General features: G+C 41.3%; 1 pseudogene; it reads left to right on the top strand.

Annotated features, from left to right (window-relative positions):
* The first annotated feature begins 507 nt into the window (after positions 1 to 507).
* Positions 508 to 1,334, top strand: LOC113606129 (40S ribosomal protein S6 pseudogene; annotated as a pseudogene).
* The last annotated feature ends 15,820 nt before the right edge of the window (positions 1,335 to 17,154 follow it).

Genomic DNA, 17,154 nt, shown 5'->3' on the forward strand with positions numbered 1-17,154 from the left:
TAGATAAGTAAAACTTGTTTGTGATGTCTGTGCCTGGTCTATCACTCTAAACCTACTCTTGGTATTTGTCAATGTAGGGGTCATTATTATCCAATAAATACCGGAAATATTTTCCCAGGAGTAACCCAGTCCTCCATTTTGATTTGGAAGCAGTTTATATCTTTCTGTGCTTTTAAGAAGCTATCATTGTCAAATGTAAAAAGAAAACCACATTTTAAACTTAGAAATTACATTACAAAATTATGGTCTCAACCAACGGTCATTAAACTAACATGCCCGATTAATTGTGCTCTCACTAAGTTACTTATCCAAAGTAAGATGTGCTTGATCTCACACCTGATTATGTTAGTTATACTTTTTATCACACTTTCATAATTTAATTAGATATTACATATCCAATGACAAGAGTGCAGAAGATTGTTGTTGAATGCTTTGTATAAAAACTAGTTAAAAAGTAAACTGTCAAAAAAAACCCTAAAAAATAAGTTGCCAGCTCTTTTTTGTGGCGCCTCGGAGGCGGTCGGCCGCTTCAGAATGAAGCTGAACATCACTTTCCCGGCCGCTGGCTGCCAGAAACTCTTTGAAGTGGACGATGAACGAAAACTTTGTACCTTTTATGAGAAGCGTATGGCCACAGAAGTTGCTGCTGACGCTCTGGGTGAAGAATGTAAGGGTTATGTGGTCCGAATCAGTGGTGGGAACGACAAACAGGGTTTCCCCATGAAGCAGGGTGTCTTGACCCATGGCCGAGTCTGCCTGCTACTGAGTAAGGGGCATTCCTGTTACAGACCAAGGAGGACTGGAGAAAGAAAGTGCAAATCTGTACAGGGTTGCATTGTGGATGCCAATCTGAGCGTGCTCAATTTGGTCATTGTAAAAAAAGGGGAGAAGGATATTCCTGGACTCACTGATACTACTGTGCCTTGTCGCCTGGGAGCCCAAAGAGCTAGCAGAATCCTCAAACTTTTCAGTCTCTCTAAAGAAGATGATGTCCGCCAGTATGTTGCGAGAAAGCCCCTAAACAAAGAAGGTAAGAAACCTAGGACCAAAACACCCAAGGTGCAGCGTCTTGTTACTCCACGTGTTCTGCAACACAAATGTCGGTGAATTGCTCTGAAGAAACAGCGTACTAAGAACAATAAGGAAGAGGCTGCAGAATATGCTACACTTTTGGCCAAGAGAATGAAGGAGGCCAAAGAAAAACACCAGGAACAGATTGCCAAGAGACGGAGGCTGTCCTCTCTGAGAGCTTCTACTTCTAAGTCTGAGTCCAGTCAAAAATGAGATGTTCTAAGAGTAACAAATAAATAAGATCAGACATCAAAAAAAAAAAAGTTGCCAAAATACTATTGCTGTAAAATTAGGTGTGGGTAAAACAATTATAAAAGTTGGGAGAGGGAGGGTCATAAACATTTGGAAGTGCCTTTAAATTCCTGGTTCACTTAAAAGACATTAAAACTGGACATCATAGATAATGTATTATCAATTATAAAAAGACAACAGAGAATTCCAATCCATGAATCCATATGGTAATGAAAAGTTTGATTCTAAAGCAAATCTTGGTGAATGGATGTGTTCTTATGCTTTTAGTCAAAATAAATTATGTATGGTATACAAGTTTTATTACGTATTGTTTTTTAAAATGACCTTCTGGTTTAACTATCTTTCTTTCTCAGTTAACTGACCAACTTGTTGGTCCAGTGCTGTTATACTGGATAAGAGGCTTCTGTTGTACGAACACTGTGATAAATGAAGCTTCAGATTTCCCCCTGTCATTTCAGCTCTCCTCCCTCACCCAGCTGTAATGTGAACATACTGAAAACCACAGAACCCTGTGCTCCTTTTAACTGAAGTTGCTGCATCCACCTTTTGGCTCATTTCTGCTCTACAGTCTATATGCAAAGTGTAAAAGATGACAAGTAGGCTTTCCCCTTGCTTCTGGATCTCTCAGCTATTACAGCCATTGCCTTACTCTCTCTGAATTCCTGAAGTCCAGACATTTGCCTGTCTGAATCCCAGAAACCCAGTTTGTCTTTCTTAGCACTTCATTCCCTTCTTTAAACTGGCGACTTGCTTTGGTAATGGACAGCTCAGATTCTCTCACCTTTGCTTCACCTCCTGACTCACAGGTCTCTCACCTGTCCTGCCTATGCTTTCCATGGCCTCATACGTCTCCGAGTTGAGCTTATGGTTGATGGTCCCTTGTCTTGGTCTTCACCTGGCAGTGTCTTCATCTTCGAGTTTTGAATTTCCTAACTGGATAGTGAAGGGATTTTGCCCTTTTTACTAGGTGTTTCAGCAGAGGCAGAAGGCTGGAACTTAACTGGGATGGCAGCTATTCTTTTCATGTATTGCTCCCAGCTCTGTTCTTTGTTATTTTGAACTGATAAAGGATAAAGCTGGAGGGACTCATCTCTTGTAATTATGTAGGTTGTTCACAGGCATCTATAGTAACTGTCCACCACATGATCTCAAGCTAGCTCTGGATTATTAATTGTATATATCTTGATCATGGTTTTGGCTTTTAGGAACCAAGGCTAGGAGTTCAATCCAACCGTGGAAGGCTGGTGGATTTTGCCAATAAACAGATAAAGAGGAGCGAGGTGGGGTGGCGGTGGTAGCGGTGGCAGTGAATGGTTGTTCCTTATTGTAAAGATAAACTATATTCTTAGGTCATGGTAGAGAGTAAACTCAATGAAGTTATTATGAACACAGAGGCTGAAAGGGAATAAGAAAATTACACTTTTGCTTAGAATATTTTGTAGGACAAGTAATACTTTGTTTAGAGTTTAAAGTTTAAAGAAGGAACTAGAGTAGTTTAAAACATTTTTTTAATCATTTAAAAAATTGAAGTATAGTTGATTTACAATGGTGTGTTAGTTTCAGGTGTACAGCAAAGTAATTCAGTTATATATACATACATATATGTATATATATATATATATATTCTTTTTCAGAATCTTTTTCTTTATAGGTTATTACAAGATATTGAATATAGTTCCCTGTGCTACACAGTAGGTCCTTATTGTTTACCTGTGTTATATATAGTAGTATGTATCTGTTACTCCCAAACTCCTAATTTATCCCTCCTCTCCCTTTCCCCTTTGGTAACCATAAGTTTGTTAAAACATATTTTAGACTTAATATTATTAAAGGAACAGAACGAGAATGAGAACATACATCACCCTGTAGTTCTGTTCCTCACACCTCTCTCCCCAAATACCCTTGTGTGATGCTGAATCAGGGCTGTCCAGTGACATAGCAAGTAACAATTGACATGAACAAGTACAAAGGTCAGTATGCCTACACCAATTATTAACCCAGACTGAATCTCCAATCTAACCATTTATTTCCAAATGGACTTGGAGATGTCATTACATGGTTTTATAGCTCATTCAGTACCGAGGCGTCTACTTCTGTTTGGAATTTATCTGTTAGATTCAGATAGCACGTGTGTTGGAAGTATTAATAAATGTGACTCAGTCTTAACTAAAAAATAGTCTACAGTGATTCTACTTCTAGTATCTTTCAGTTCTTGATTAGCAAGGCAAAAGCTTAGGGGTGTGATTCAGTGATACAGAAGACAAACAGAGTATATCGCATACTATGCAAAAAACCCCAACAAACCAAACAAACCCTAGTATCCTGGGTATAGGTACAGGAATAATTTCCACAATAGAAAAAGACACAGTATCTTTAGGTAAAGTAATACTGGTAGTGTAGGCTTCTCCTACACAGTAGGGTATGATAACTGTCCAGATATCTTTAGCAAAAAGACACCATCGCATGCCATTCAGCCAATAGCTAAAAGCAAAAGATCCAAAAACAATAATCTTATTGGTACTAGTAGACCATTTGTGACTTTCTGCTTGATACAATGAGGGGTGATAATTCAAACAAAAGGGATGTAAATGAATTTGCATGGTGTATACTAGCAGTAACACTAATTTAAATTACCTTCATTTATGGATACATTGATTGTTAAGATGCAAAGATTTCAAAGCACACATCAAAGATTCCTTCGTTGACATATGCAAAATGTTGTACATAAAAATTTCTTCCACTTAATAAGCCATGTTACAGGATCAATTTGGAACCCGCTTGCTGTGCTAAAAATATATGATAAAAACACAGTTCCAGGGCTTCCCTGGTGGCGCAGTGGTTGAGAGTCCGCCTGCCGATGCAGGGGACACGGGTTCGTGCCCCGGTCTGGGAAGATCACACATGCCGCGGAGCGGCTGGGCCCGTGAGCCATGGCCGCTGAGCCTGTGCATCCGGAGCCTGTGCTCCGCAACGGGAGAGGCCACAACAGTGAGAGGCCCGCGTACTGAAAAACAAACAAACAAACAAACAAAAAAACACAGTTCCAAAGATCTCAGCAGAATGTAGATTTTTTGACAGAAAAGGTACGATAACGTTGAGGCAGGTGGACTCGGGGTTCTCGGGGTTCTCATGAGGCCTGCTTCACACTTGCAAACAGAAGCTTCCTGTCCTAAACAGGTGATTGCCTGAAAACACTTTAAGAAGGTCCCTTCCGGGTTATATTAGCATCAGACTATGTGCAGTAACTCCTATGAAGTTACGTTTACATAATCGTGTATAAGGCAGTGATTCAGCTCTGAGCAAGCACTCTGGATCTTTGTTACATAGCATTTTTTTTTTTTTTTTTTTTGTTACATAGCATTTTTAATACAAGGCAGCCATACACCTGTGCCACAGCCTTGCCTCATCTTTGGATGACAGTCTGAACCAAGTATCTCCTCTCACTAAACCTCTCTACTCCAATCACTTCATTGTCTCTTCGAGCAATGCCTGTATAACTGATGTACTGAATGAGCCGGGAGCAGGAAACTGAGGCGCTAAAGCAATTTTTTATCTTTGTTTTCAGCCCCTTTAAACTTGGTCTCTGACTTTGTTCTTTCACACTCCTGGAGAAAAAATTCTAGGCAAGTCCTAGATTTTTTTGAGACTCTGAAATAAAGAACAGTATCATTTTGGTGATTAAAATGTCCAGTTGAGTGTAATAGACAAAACTCCAATCCTCACTTGATCGATATGTCCTCTTCTCCCCTAGCCTGGGCCTGATTCACTCTGGGAGCCTGTAAGGGGGGTGGGTGGGTGGGGATGTGATGGGCTTCTTTCTCCTCACCGCCACCTCCTTTCTTCAATTGTTAGATAAGGTTTCTAGCCTGTGTCAGCTTGCACCAAGGGGGAGAGGAAATTAACAAAAGGCATGGTTCAGACATTTTAGGTAAGGTTGTAAGGCTCTAATGTTGCCCTGGTTTCTTCTGGGTGTGATGGAGGCACTTTAGCTAACTCTTTCCCCAGTGGGGGGTGTGTTTTTGTGTGTATGCGTGTGATCTACTTTCTAGGGACCTCTGATTATAGTGACATTGTTGTAGTCAATGCCTACTTATATATATCTCTATCTATATATATCTCCCTAGCTTAACCATGGGATTTTTTGGACTACCCCAAACAAATGATCTCTGTTGGATCCCTTCATCTTTTCAGGCAGAGGGAGATACCTTTTAAAATAAATAAAGGTACCTGACTTCTCCCCCATAGGTCCCTTTGGCCCTGAGACATCTCAGGCATCCTTTCCCCATCATCAGAGGAAGTAAACCTCACTCCCATATACGTTCTCTTGTTCCTTAGTGCCAGATGGGTGGTTCCAGATACAACCTTGCTCTTAATTTCCTACCAGTAAGAGTCATTCTTCATCCCCCTCAAGTGCCAGGGAACATGAAACGAGTTCTGTCAGTGGTTCTTCCAAAGTCTCTCTCACCTGGCCTGAAATAACGAGGAAAGGTCTCTCTTGCATGCTCTGTGGATGTATGAGATTCTGCGTGGTCCACTGGCAGCTCCCCAGAGCACTCTCCCTCCCTGGCATCTCTGACATCATCGCCATTAAGCTGGAGGTGGGTAAGCATTAGTGCCGGTGGAGCTAGGTTCCTACTCTCTTAACTTGCCCTCCTCTTATTGAGTCCGTGACAGACATTGTTTTTACAGACATTTGGAGTGTCTGCCAAAATTGCTCAAAACCAGGAAAAACCAAGTTTAACATCTTGTTACATTTGCCTTTGATCTTGTAATATGGCTTATTAAGTGGAAGAAATTTTTATGGACAACATTTTGTATATGTCAATGAAGGAATCTTTGAGGGATGCCCAAATCCCAATGTCTTTATTTCTCCCAGTATGAGCAGAAGTGAGGGCAGGGGGACTAACAGAAAGAACCTCAGTAAGTGTGTGACACAAATAAATGTTTAGTTCCCCAAACAGAGGGAAAATAAAAGATAAGAAGATGCTGAAACCCAGAAAGTAATGTCAGACTTACATGCACAAATGGAAAGGGACCAATATAAGAAGCAGGTTAGTATGTTAAAAATCAGCTGAGTCTACCTCAAACGAATAGGGGCACATCAGAGGAAAACAGCACTAGAAATATTTCCTATTGCTACCAAGAAAGATGTGATGGAATTGATGTCCTAGAATCATGGTAAATTCAAGAGCTGAGGATTTCAAAATTTTTGAGAAATGCATGTCAGAAAACCTATTGGTTCCCACTGACCCCTTGAAAGCAATGTCTCTAAAAGTATCAGCAGGAGCTTCAGCTCAGGATACTGGCAATTGTCAGACAGGTGTGGGGATGAGGGAGCAACCTACCCTAAGAGGCAGGTTTCATGGGCCTAAGACATCCAAGAGCTAGAGGCACTGGCAACAGCCACTGGGGCTTAGGGAACGCATGTCTTGAGACAGGAACAGGAGACAGGACTGTGGAGAAGACAAGGCTGCAACAACGTGGGCTGCTCTGACTTTGGACTGAGGGAAGCAGTGTCTCTAGTGCCAGCTTCCTAGACAGCGCCCATGCTTAGCACAGCATACCAGGAAGGCAGGGCTTCAAAGGGAAATGGAAATTAAGAGTTTTTAAACATGAGATGGGGAAGAAGCCAGCTTGAAGTAAGACTTTATGGCTGGGGGTGTCACCATAAGGTCATTTTCTAAATTTTGCAAGAAGACCAGAATGTCTTAAATGCCACTTTCTAAAGGAGAAGGTGCTGGTGGGATTCCTCTACCCCTCCTCCTTACCATAGGCCATGCCCACAGGGGTCATCACCAACCTCTTGAGGTGATATTTCTCCTGACCCAGTTTGGGTCACGGGTTCTGGACTTTGGATGCCTGGCAGAGATGCATCATATTTCCTGAGCCTGGAAAGCCTCTTCTAGTGTTTCCTCTGATGACCCTCCTTCCTCCAGATAGCATACAGTCTCTGCTTGATGGTAACCGCCTCCAGTGCTGCTGCAGGAATGCATGCTTTCCAGGAGAAAGTCCAAGTTCTACTGTTGAACGTACTCCGCTTCTACCAAGGCAGTATTACCAAGGGAGACTCTTGGCTGAAAGTGAGCTGAATGAGACATTTTGGTGGGAATTTGGGACTTTTATTTCTTTGGTCTTTAACTCACAAGGGTCTGTAATTTTGTACTTTAATTTTCATCTAGAAATTTACTCATGGAAAGGTTTGTAGTGTTCCAATGTGAGGCATATTTTATACTGTTGATTTTTCTTGTCATTTAGGTTTATTAAAACCTCCGTTGTGCTATTTGGGCAGCATGGCAGGGTATAATTTACGATGAGAAATAGAATGGGGGGTAATTTTTTAGCTTCAGGTAAAAACATGGTCATGGAGTTAATTTAAAAGTTCCAACCCATTTTAGAGCTCTCTGAGGACAGAAATTGGAAGTGTCATCATCATTCCAAGAAGAATAAACAAAGGAGCGATAGTCGCGGGGAGCAGCCACATGGAGGTGGAGGGAGGGCTGCCCTGATAACCTGCTCTTTTCCTGCTAGGGGTCCACTTCACCCCTGGCGACCACAGCTGAGCTGGTGAGTCAGATGGCTTGAGAGCAAATGGTTAGAAAATGTAAGGGAGGGACCAGTTTCTCCCTTTGCCCGTGCTCCTCTTGACCCATAAATCAGGAACTTATACCCTGTAGGAAATACTGGGGAGTAGCTTCTGTCCCCTCTTATGTCCCCTTCAGCCACACCTTTCTGAGGGAGAGACTCGATCCTGTTACCGAACCAAACTTGGGTCTGCTTGCCCGACGCACAGCAAAGCCAATCCACTGACACCGAGCTGTGATGAAGGAAAACACAGCATTTATGAAGAGGCACCCAAAGTGGGGCTAAGCAAGGAGAATGGGCAGCTCATCCACAAAAGACCAAACTCCCTGATGGCTTTTGGCGAATGGTTTTATAGGCAAGGTGAGGGAGTTTGGGGTCGCTAAGAGGCAAATTATTACATTTAGAATGGATAAACAACAAAGTCCTACTGTAGAGCACAGGGAACTATATTCAATATCCTGTGATAAACCATGTGGAAAAGAATATAAAAAAAGAATGTCTATATGTATATAACTGAATCACTTTCCCATATAGCAGAGATTGCCACAACATTGTAAATCAACTATACTTTAATAAAAAATATTAAAAGTTTTAAAAAAGGCAAGGTGAGGGAGAGAGTTGTGGGGTGTCTGATCAGCTTGTGGACATTCTTCTGATTGGTTGGTGGGGGGGTAACCTGGGGTACTTCAGGAGTCAACATCATCAACCTTCTAGTTCCAACCAGTCCGAGGTTTACCTGCTGGTGATCAGCAGTGAACTTCTTCCACCTGGTGGGGGTTTTATTATCTGCCAAACAACTCAAGGATATGGCTCAAGATATTATCTATATATAAATAGATAATATCTGTATATTACTGAGGAGGTACTAAAGGCCCTTGACTTTGTTTTATGGCTAAACTATTACAGTATTATTTTGGCTAAAGCTTTTCTTCAAGCAAGAGGTGGGGAACACAGTAGGGGCGGTGTTTCTGTTCCGGGAAGGTCCCACAGGGTTCTGTTTGGTTTCACTCCCCGCTCTTCGAGGGGAACCAGACCCAGGCTCTGCCCCCATGCAGGGAGGGCTGCCCCTTCTCGGGGGTCAGCCTTAGAGTGATGAGATTCATTGTGAGGGTAAACAGGGAAGTCTGATTCAGGCTGCAAGTCAAAGCCATGCTCTTCAATATAGTATTACCAACAAAATATGACATTTTGATGCCCGTTTGACCCTCTGTTTATTTCTCATTTTGTCCAGAACCTGTAGGGGTGGGATTATCACTCTCAGAAACCCCAATTCTATTACTAAGCCATTAAAAAGAATGAAATAATGCCATGTGCAGCAACATGGGTGGACCTAGAGATTGTCATACTGAGTGAAGTAAGTCAGACAGAGAAAGACGGATATTATATGATATTGCTCATATGTGGACTCTAAAAGGAAATGATACAAATGAACTTATTTACAAAACAGAAACAGACTTAGACTTAGGGAACGAATTTAGGGTTACCGGGTGGGAAGGTATAGTTAGGGAGTTTGGGATTGAGATGTACACACTGCTGTATTTAAAATGGTTAACCAGGGACTTCCCTGGTGGTCCAGTGATTAAGATTCCGTGCTCCCAATGCAGGGGGCCCGGGTTTGATCCCTGATGAGGGAACTAGATCCCGCATGCTGCAACTAAGACCCGGTGCAGCCAAAGAAAGAAAGAAAGAGAAAGAAAGAATGAATTTTAAATAAATAAATAAATAAAATGGATAACCAACAAGGACCTGCTGTATAGCACAGGGAGCTCTGCTCAATATTATGTAACAATCCAAATGGGAAAAGAATTTGAAAAAGAATGGATATATGTACACGTATAACTGAATCACTTTGCTGTACACCTGAAACTATCACAACATTGTTAATCAATTATACTCCAATATAAAATTAAAAAGTTAAAAAAAAGAAAAAAAAAAAAGAAACACCAATTCTCCTGACTCTCATCAAAGGATGGAATTTTAAATACAGCCTCCGGGTTGCAGGTGCAGACCTCTGCCCACCTCTTGGTCAGTTGGTCACTCCCAACTCTCAGCCCCTGATGCTTCTTGGGGGTAGGATGACATGGAACAGATGGGATGATCTGCAGGAAGAATGTCAAAACAACACTTGGCAATTATGACTTTTTAGTATTTCTCCAGGTAAGAAGAGGCTCTGACTCTACATAACCAGTTACGTTTATTGACACAAAAATACAAGGGAAAACGTCTGAGGAAATATAAGAATTTGATATAAATATCCTCTGAAAGCAAAAACCTCCAGTTGCTTTAAATGTATGCTTGTTAAAGCATCTTGCTTTTATTCTTCTTGGTGGTCTATTCACAGGATTTTATTGCTATCTTTCTTTCCAGCCTTTTGCCTTTATTCTATTTAGGGAATTACTCTTACCTCCACCTTTGGGGACTGATTTTTGCTATTAATATAAACCATGAACCGTTGACTGGGGAAAATCCTAGACTCACTGCTTGATTCTCACACAGATGCCTAGCATTCCTGTCAAAATTTCCTCTTTTGCCTGAGCTATAAACCCCTCTGTCTGACCAGCTGCCCTGAGTCCTTGGTCTGTGGAGCGCCCTGATCTTCAGATCCTGCTCTGTCCCTTGGCTTAGTCTGATAACCTACATTCATGACATAATGTCTGTCTTGAATTTTGTGCTGGAGCATATATGTGTGCCTTTGCCTGGGAACTAAGTTAATAAGGTTGGGTGGGTCAGTGGTCCACCTTTCTGTCCTCACAATAAGGATGGTTTTTGTGTGTGTTTACAGGCATGTGGATTTCTCATGGACAAGCTCTCTGAGTACTCTGAAGCCTTGGGTGTTAGCACTTTTGCACTGTCTTTTATTCTAAAGGGTTAAGCAACAATTTACAGATATGGAAAAAAGAAACAAAAGACAAAAAGAGAAGAAGAAATTTGACTAAGAAAAAAAAGGAATAGGATTGGAAAAATAAGATGAAACCAGGGATGAGGTTAGCACACAAAATGCATGCTGAGGCCTGCCACACTGACTACACTTGGGCCACAGATTTGCCTTTGAGTTTTCTAGCAGCCAGTGCAGACAGAGAAACATAAAAATACATAATATTTTTGTGCATGTAGTAAAAATTTGTTCAAAAGATGGATGACTATTCTTTTTTATAATTTTTTTAAGTTTAAAATTATTATTTTTTTAAATAAATTTATTTATTTATTTTTTAAACTTATTTTTGGCTTTGTTGGGTCTCCGTTGCTGTGCACGGGCTTTCTCTAGTTGCAGTGAGTAGGGGTTACTCTTCGTTTCAGTGCGCGGGCTTCTCATTGCAGTGGCTTCTCTTGTTGCAGAGCACTGGCTCTAGGCATGCAGGCTTCAGTAGTTGTGGCACGCGGGCTCAGTAGTTGTGGCTCGTGGGCTCAGTAGTTGTGGCTTGCGGGCTCTAGAGCGCAAGCTCAGTAGTTGTGGTGCATGGGCTTAGCTGCTCCGCCGCATGTGGGATCTTCCTGGACTAGGGCTCAAACCCATGTCCCCTGCACTGGCAGGAGGATTCTTTTTTTTTTGGCGGTACGCTGGCCTCTCACTGTTGTGACCTCTCCCGTTGCGGAACACAGGCTCCAGACGCACAGGCTCAGCGGCCATGGCTCACGGGCCCAGCCGCTCTGTGGCATGTGGGATCCTCCCGGACCGGGACACGAACCTGTGTCCCCTGCCTCGGCAGGCGGACTCTCAACCACTGCGCCACCAGGGAAGCCCTGGCGGGAGGATTCTTAACCACTGTGCCACCAGGGAAGCCCTGGATGACTATTCTTGATGTTTATTCCTGTGTGGATGCTTTCCGTGTTTTTGTAAAGATCATTCTGTGAAATTTAATGAACCACATCATCAGTCATGTCCTCTTGGTTAGACAACAGCAAATATTCTGGGATTTTTTCCCCTTGGCATCATCCCACAATGGACACAGCTGACATGGTTATGAAGCACAGTCCATTCAGTCAGAGCAGTTGTACAGGGACCAGACAATGTGGTCAATTGTCTGAAACCCTCAGAGTTTCAACTTGATTCAGGACAAATTGAAGTTTACAATTTATATGCTGCTTATGCAAAGTTTAGGGAATTCTTAAATAGTGCCTCTCTCAACGGATGCTCACTGGGAGGCAGTGGGCATGATTTATGGTTACTTTATAAGTTCCTGGAGTGCAGACAGTTCATATTCAGAATCTTATTCCTTAGATTCTTAGAAACATAAAAATTTTCAGGTGAGCTGGAAAGTATGACTGACATTCTCTTTTCAGATTTAGCGATCCTAATGAGGATCCCATTTCCTAATAGAAGAGGTAATTCACATGCACAGGATAGTAGTTTTGCTTCTCTGAAACACAGTGAAAAATTGTTGATACAAGCAAAATAGTTCTATTCCTTGGAGCCTGACTACAATAATTTTAGCCTTGACATTTTTTGAAGTTGGTGTTGGAAGAAAGTCAACTCAACCATAAAAAATAATTCAGGGCTTCCCTGGTGGCGCAGTGGTTGAGAGTCCGCCTGCTGATGCAGGGGACACGGGTTCGTGCCGCGGTCTGGGAAGATCCCACATGCCGCGGAGCGGCTGTGCCCGTGAGCCATGACCGCTGAGCCTGCGCTCCGCAATGGGAGAGGCCACAATAGTGAGAGGCCCGCACACCGCCAAAAAAAAAAAAAAAAAAAAGCATATTGGGAAAGAAAAAGAATTGTTACATTTTTACTATTTGAAACACAGCTGTTTTTATTTTAGAAAGGCATCAGGTAGAATGTTTTCAGCAGCAAACAACCAACGGCTTATCGCTAAAGACTTAAAAACAAGGAGATTTATTTAACTCCCATAATAAGTGCCTGGGTAGGGCAGACTGCACGGGTCGCTTCAGGTTACCTGTGCCCTCCTCTGAGAAGCCCTTTGCTCCACCCTCTTCTGTGTATTGGTGCCATCTGCAGGCTGGTAGCAGAATTACAAAACAAGTTTCCACAATGCTAAGAGTTCTCAAAGTGAGGTTCCAGACTGGCTTCATGAGAATCATCTGGGAACTCATTAGGAATGAAATTCTCAGGCTTCCTAAATCAAAAATTTGGGGGTGGGGCCCAGCACCCTATGGTTTACAAAACACTCCTGGTGATTCTTGGCTCACTCAGCTTTGAGAAACAATGGCTCAGACCAGAAATTCTAAATCCTAGCTGTGCACTGGAATCACCTGTGGAACTTTAAAGACACCAGATGCCAGAGCTCTACGCCAGAACTGTTGGAATTGGAGGGAGGGGTGTATCAAAAGGGGAGGAAGGAAGGGAGGGACCTAGGCATTGGTACTTCACAAGGTTCCCTGGGCTGAGAAACTCTGGCTTCACCTAACTGTGACCTATCCCCTGGGCTGGGAATAGCCTGGACCCAGACTTCCCTGAACACATGGTGTTGTGGGGAAGGTAGACGTCTGCACAGCATCATGGTCTTGTTGGGAAAATGATGGCTGGTGGGAAGGCTACCAAGTGCACCTTCTCACATGGTCCATAGTTATAATCTCAGCACAAATCCAGATTTGCTCTCCTTCCTTAATGTTGTAAAGTATTTTCATATTGTTATATAGTTTTATTTCATTATTATTGCCTTAATGTCTACACAATGAATTGAATCATTTTGAAGTTGAAGTATATGTAGTTTTCACAAACTTAAGCAATGTTCATGAAGACGATGAGGAGCTGGTGTTATATAAGCTTAAAATTACCACAGAAACAGGTTCTGCAAAGCTATGCTATCAGAGGCATAGTCGATGTGTGTGTGATGATGTGTCAAACATGAGGAAAACACAGCTTTGGGGGGCTGTGCTGAGTGTTTTTCTACCTTCCCTGATGACAGGACCTGTATGAAAATAATTCCAAGAAAAAAAATGCGTGAAAGGTTTTCTCAGCTGTACTCTGTAATTAGTACAATACTCGGACTTTCAGGTATGAGATAGAAATACCATGATTCATGTTGGATAGTTAAATATGTGGGAAGTCATTGCCAGATATTTCCTGATTCTCTCTTGACAAAGATCACACGAAATGGGAAGAAGACCAGTTGACAAATCAAACGGTATCTTGTAGGTATGTCAATTAGACACTTATAAGACTTACCTACCTACAAGATAGTGTGCTAAGGGATATGCAAGAGAAGGAGGGAGATCCCTGCTCTTGAGGCGCTTATATTGCTGAAAAATGAATCTATGCGTATGAAATGGTAGGTAATTCAAGGAACCAGCCAAATAACTAGTAAGAGACTGTGTATTTATGAAATAGCTACTAACAATGAGATTAATAGGTGTTTAGTGGAAGGCTTTGGATGAGGGTGATGTGGGACACGCTTACAGAGGTTTGATTGCGACAGGATTCCAAAGGATGGACAGCATTTAGATCGACACAGGGAGGATCGTGGGGCAACATAGTAAGGCAGGGGAAAGGCACAAGCAGGTGTAGCGGCTTTTGAAGGTGAAGGAGAGGTGTGTGACTGGTGGGGGGAGAGGGGAAGGATTTGAAAAGTAAGATAAAGTCCATTCCTATTGTGCTTCTGCTTAAAGCATCTGGATTTTTTGCATGCCAAATATGAGTTGGAGACTTGTAGAAAATGAGGTGGGAGATATAGGTGTGGACTAGATCATGGAGGTGTTTGTGAGCCATGTTATGGTCTTAAGCTTTCATTTATAAAATGGGACTACTATCTCAAAAGATTTTCATTAGGGTTAAATGAATTAGTACAAGTTCACGGCACATAGTAATGGGTTTGGTAAATGTTTTCTATTATGAGTAGTATTAGTATTAGTGTCTTATTAGCAAATGGGAGACCCTTAAAGAATATTAAACAGAAGGCACAAATTATCCAATTTGCATTTTCAAAATTTCCCTGGCTGTAGTGTGGAGAATGGACTGATGGCAGAGGAAAGGATAGATGGAATAGGGAAATTAGGAGGAAATTACAATAATCTGGTTGAGAGGTAGGGCCCTGGATGAGCCAGTGGAAATGTGTTGGATTGGTATCTGTAGTACTTAACTGGATATTTCTTGCAACTATCAAGCTAATAATTATTGAGTTCTTAGACCATGTGCCAGACACTGTCTTAGTGAAAGAGTATAATGGTAAATAAGCAAGAGAGGCAAGATTCTTTTCCATTTAGAGCTTAGATTGCAGTAGGGAGGGTAGATAAAACACATGCAAACTAATAGGTAAAAGACCTACCAATTGGGATAAGATTTATAATGGGAACAAACAAACAAGGGACTAAGAAAATAACAAGTCAGTGGTAGAGGTGAGGCTAGATTTCGATGCTTCTTTTAGGAGAGGCTACTCCAAGGTGACTTTGAAGCTGGGAACTAAATAATGAGAAGTTGTCCAGCGAAGAGGGGTCCAGACATTGGCAATGGCACCCACAGGATGGAGCTAGCATGGGAACAAGAAGAGAAGCCGTATGAGTGGCAGTGAGGGAGGTGTGGGAATGGTCGGGGGAGAGGTGTGTGACTGGTGTGGGGAGAGGCGTTCAGGAGCCAAGTTATGCAGAGTCCCCCAAGCCTTGAAAAAGAGTTGACTTGAACTACAATGTTTGAGGTATGAGTATGAGAAAGACTTAGAGCTTCCGGTGATATTGTGGTGATGTTGGAGAAGAGACTGAGAAGTTTGTGAAATGAAATAATAAACAAATGAGGACACGCTGTGAAAAAGGTATAAACAAAATGTTCCGTTCCTCAAAGGAAGGCGTTGCAGTAAATGTGTCCATTTTAGATGGATAAGCCTGGGCATATGGAATTATACTCGCTAATGTAGTCAAACCACTACTGAAGAGATCTCTCTTCTATTTGACTAACACTGTAAAGGGCCTTGAATGTTAAAAGCACTCGTTTAATACCATTTTTTAAACCCATAATGATAGGTTTTTCTGTTCTTTTTGTATAGGTGAAAATGGTAGATATATCTGTACTAATTTTTAAAATGCCTTTCTGAAATTTCAGCTAATTTTAAGTTGTCTTTTTCTCTTAAAATATTTTTTTTTAGTATCACACATTTGAAAAACCATTCTTCACAGGCAAGTTCAGTAAAGTTAACAGATAAATGAATCTTAGAACCCTAGAGTCCTAGAAGCCTAAGGGCAGCTTTGTCTCATCTTGTCCAAATTTCTACCTCAGGTCAGGATTCTTTCCTACAAAGCCCCCTATCCTGCAAAGAACAGCTCATCTCTGAGCTGGTTCACCACTTACACACCCAGACCGACCTACAGGCAGGCAATACTAATTCCTCTACTTACATTGAAACTTACATTGATATGATACCCGCTTTTTTTGAATTTCACACACTGGCTCTACTTTTACCTTCCGAATTAACAGAGAAGACATCAACATCCTCTTGCTTTAAAATATTTCGTAATGATGGATTGAGTTCCTGTGTATCTTCACAAGTATTTTCCTTTTTGAAGTCAAAATATCTTCTCTTTCTTCAGACATTTTTAGAATAAAAAATATCTGTGTCAGATTACGTCATCAATCTGGCCAGCCTCTTCGATCTCATATTTAATGGTCTTCTGATCGTTAAAACTTAACAAAGTTAAGAGTAACTAGTCTTGCACTGTGGTGCATGAGTAGCTAAAACCCCTAATTTTCATTTGAATTAAGGAAATTTTCTTCTAGCCTGGACTTGTGTCTTGATATTTTTCTGAACAAAAGTTTAGGATTTTACAATTATCTTTATTTAAATTTTTTCTTTTGCTTCTAGGTATCATTTAAGTATTTTGAAAAAACTTTGAATATTTATTCAGCCAGCCATTGAATTAAGTACATTCTAAATTGTGTTCAAAAGATATTAAGCAACCATTATCATGCCATCTTTATTCATTCACTGGAAAAATGACAGAAAGTCATAGAAAAGAACATAGTTCTGGGACAAAACTCTTGTGTCTTTTTAGCAGTTTGACGTTAATCCATTAATTTACACTAATGATGATTAATTGCTTATCAAGTGCAAGGTACTTCAATAATTGCATTGCGTACATTATTTAATATAATACAGCAACGCTGTAAAGATTGTATGACAATATTATTTCATTCTTATCATTGGAAAAAACCCCAGAGCTTAGAAACAAAGTAACTTCTCGGGGTCACCTGAGCTATGGAGCTAAGATTATAACCCAGACAGTCGGAGACTGAGTTCATGCTTTTAATCACTAAATAGTCTTCTATTTGAGCCATCTAATTATATTATCATCCAGTATTTCTCATCT

The sequence above is a fragment of the Aethalodelphis obliquidens genome, unplaced genomic scaffold, assembly GCF_003676395.1.
Source record: "Aethalodelphis obliquidens isolate GAN/ISIS:26980383/991018 unplaced genomic scaffold, ASM367639v1 scaffold3, whole genome shotgun sequence".
In the NCBI taxonomy this organism is placed as follows: Eukaryota; Metazoa; Chordata; class Mammalia; order Artiodactyla; family Delphinidae; genus Aethalodelphis; species Aethalodelphis obliquidens.